The sequence below is a fragment of the Lactuca sativa genome, chromosome 4, assembly GCF_002870075.4.
Source record: "Lactuca sativa cultivar Salinas chromosome 4, Lsat_Salinas_v11, whole genome shotgun sequence".
NCBI classification, from domain to species: Eukaryota; Viridiplantae; Streptophyta; class Magnoliopsida; order Asterales; family Asteraceae; genus Lactuca; species Lactuca sativa.
The window spans coordinates 405,560,374-405,564,358 of NC_056626.2; the positions used below are offsets into that span (position 1 = coordinate 405,560,374).

The 3,985-nt window shown below is 30.6% G+C and overlaps 1 pseudogene; it reads right to left on the reverse strand.

The window, feature by feature from the left end:
• Window positions 1-1,068: 1,068 nt before the first annotated feature.
• LOC111883064 (isoleucine N-monooxygenase 1-like) lies at window positions 1,069-2,734 on the reverse strand (annotated as a pseudogene).
• Window positions 2,735-3,985: the final 1,251 nt, after the last annotated feature.

Below are 3,985 nucleotides of genomic sequence, written 5' to 3' on the forward strand. Positions count from 1 at the left end.
AAGTGTCACTCGTTTTGTTACTCCCTTTGATATTATGCATTCTAATGTGTGGGGTCCATCTCTGATCACCTTTAAGTTAAGAGCTAGCTATTATGTTTCATTTATTGATGATTACACTCGTTATACGTGGGTTTACTTTATCAAACACAAATCTTATTTTTTTCACCATATATAGTGACTTCAGAGCCCTTGTCAAGACTCGACACTTTGCTGTCATAAAATGTTTTCGGTGCGATTTATGTGGGGAATTTACCTCCAATGATTTTAAACAGTTATTGGCTTCTGATGGCACTGTCCATCATTCGTCTTGTACAGACACCCTTCAACAGATTCTATTGCAGAAAGGAAACATCGACATCTCCTAGAAACAGCAAGATCCTTGTTAATTTCTGCTCAAGTTCCCAATATGTTTTGGGGAGAAGCTGATCATACCACCACTTACGTTATTAATCACATTCCTATTGCGCACACTTCGGGAAGTCTCCTTATGAAATGTTGCTTGGGAAACTCCTATATATTTGAATAGTTTGATAACAATCTAACAATAACACAATATGTTGTGTTGATATTCTAATATTTTTAGTCTATTTTATATTTCATTGATAATTAAGTTATTAAATATAATTCTGAAAACTACTATAAAATAAATGCTCTAGTTATTTTTAATAATAATTTTTTAAAGATGTAATCGCTACTAATATTTGGATAACATTTCACCATCCATACATTTTATCTATCTATTTCTCAGCTAAAAATTTTCATTAATATGATTATCGTTAAATAAACACAACTCAAATCAATCAATTAATCTTCGGACAGAAAGATAGTAATTTCTCAATCTATATTTCTACTTCACTTTTAACACTTTTTCAATAGAGAAATTAAATATCCTCATACTTTTTGTTCCTACAAATCCTCCATCCCAATTAAATGATGACATGTGTAACATTTAATGCTCCTTTAATCAAGTTTAATGATATTTTAGTAAACTAATATGATAGATGTCATCATTTAATTGGGTAAGAGGATTTGTAGGAATAAAAGTAGGAGGATATTTAAAATCTCTTTTCAATATATGGGGTATAAATGGTAAGACAAACGAGGCTTCGCAAAGGCTAACAATGGCTTAGCCTTCATCAAATCATTTACGTTTTCCTTTAAATCAACATATGGTTCATCTGGAGGCAAATTCCATGTAAACCCATGCACGATCCTCGCCAATAACATTATAGTTATGGTCGACCCCAACAACACTCCACCACATCCACGCCGACCGGTGCTAAATGACAACATTTTAAGGCTATGGTCGGTTAGCACCACTTCTTTAGCATCTTTCATGTGACGGTCCGGATTAAATGTTATTGGGTCCTCCCAAACATCAGGGTTCCGCCCTAGCCCTAAGCGGCTCAGTATCACATGACTGCCCTTAGGTATAAAGTATCCGGCGACAACAGTGTCACTAGATGACACGTGAGGGAGGTTAAAAGGCGCCACAGGGTGCAACCTAAAAGCCTCCTTCACACATGATTTAATATAGTTAAGTTTTGGTATGTTAGATTCTTGTACTAGTCAATATTTTCCGACTACAGAATCTAGCTCTTGAACCGCTTTATTGAAGATCTTCGGACGTTTTATCATTTCTGCCATTGCCCATTCGATACCATTCGCTGGATTATCAACTGTTGCTAATGTAAGTTCCTATAACACCACCAAAGTTATTAATCCAAATTTCATAAAAAAGATCCAAGTTTATGATGATAAAACAACAAAAATCACATTAATCTTACAAAGATTTGAGCTTTGATTTGATCTGCGGTTAGTGGAGGGTTCTTAATGTTGATGAAAACATCAAGCAAATCGTCTTCTTTTTTCCTAACTCCATCTTTCCATTCTCGAATCCTTTCATCAATTATACGATCTTGATACTTTCTTGAGGCACGTATAGCCTTCCTTATGATCGTCTCATGCCCATCAAAATCAGTTATCCACCGCAACCACGGGAAGTAATCTGATATACTAAATGCGTACAGGTAACCAAGAACTGTCAAAAGTGAATCAACATGCTCTATCTCTTCTTCCCCAGGTCCACCATCTGTGTTCCCTTTGCCGAAATACCTACTCCTGAACATGATACTCCTTATGACGTTGGCCGAGTATTGTTGCACAACAATTCGTACATTCACAATCCCTCCGGTGTCCTTAATATTGGTATAACATCGATTGTAAATATACCTAAGAGATTAAAGATGCAAACTTTTAGCTATTATAGTTAATTTATTTCTTTATGCATAAAATGATGGCTCTGATTCCGATAAAGTGAGCATATTATGTCTACATACCTTAGCAGATTATCAGTTTCTCTGTCTCGTTTGTCTTGAAGCCACTTATGACGATGCAGTGACAGAATCTCTGTGGCCAGGATTTTTCTCATCATCTTCCAATGATCACTCATTGGAACAAGAACAATGGTCAAGTAACCACCGCTTGTCAGATAACCCGACATGCAGTTAGGCCTTGAAGAAAATATTCCATCTTTGTCCTTCAAGAACTCACAAGCAATCTGTGGATCACTAACTACAACAACATGAACGTTCCCAACACAGATGCATAGGATCTTGGTGTTCATTTCATCCATCATGTTGTGTATCCATCAGAATGTGGGCTTGTTTCGAAGCATTGTATAAATGCTACCGATGTATGGCAATGGTTTTGGGCCTGGAGGCAGTGGTGGCCGGAGCTTGAAACGTCTGTCCCTTATGAACCAGAAGAGGCACACTGACATGAGAAAGAGAATGAGGATAATCATGGTGCAAAATGGACACTTCTTATCTTCGATACTACGTATTAAACTTTTATTTGTAAGGTTTACTCTTTATATATATATATATATATATATATATATATATATATATATATATATATATATATATATATATATATATATATATATCTATATATATATATATATATATATATATATATATATATATATATATATATATATATATATATATATATTTCTGTTGTATAAAAGAAAATGATTTTGATTAAAAAAATTAATATATCATTAATGTTGGTCAACTTAAAGAACACAAATAAGAATCATAAGTAACTAACCAATTAATTTATTTGTCTCTCTTTATTGTTGTCTTCTAATTTAAAATGAGTTTGACCATGCTGGGTGAAATATAAATGACAATCTTTTTTATTTATTTATTTATTTATTTATTTTTAAACTTTGTTTTAGTTTATTGTTGTTTTCTAATTTAAAGTTTCTATTAACTAAAGAACCAAATGAAGCACAAAATTGTTTAAAGGTGAATAATTACAAATCTTCAAAATCCATCGTATGAGAGGAAATATATTGTTTTGTAATTTATTAGGAATATGTAATCACCAGGTTTTTGCTAATCAATTATGGAAAATATGAATCGATAAAGAATTAGGTCGTGAATAATCATATAGTGAATAAGAATAACTATTATGTGAAATATTATATATATATATATATATATATATATATATATATATATATATATATATATATATATATATAATGTTTTTAATCATACAGTGAATAAGAATAACTATTATGTGAAATATTACATATTAGTATATGTATAATGTTTTTAATTTAGTTATACTATAATTTAAAGATAATGTTTTTAGTTTTTAAATAGATTAATTATCATTAAATTATATATATATATATATATATATATATATATATATATATATATATATATATATATATATATATATATGAGTTTATAAGTGTTATAAGAATATAAATATCCTTTGAAGTTTTACAATAATATAGTTTTAATTATGAACGTCTTTAAAAATATATACAAACTTTTCCTATTACAAATATATTAAATTTACAAATTATAATATAATGTTACTTTTATATGAACCAAGGAAGTATATATAATATCACTAGGTGTGAAACCCATGTATTACACGGGTTTAGTAAAAGAAAGTT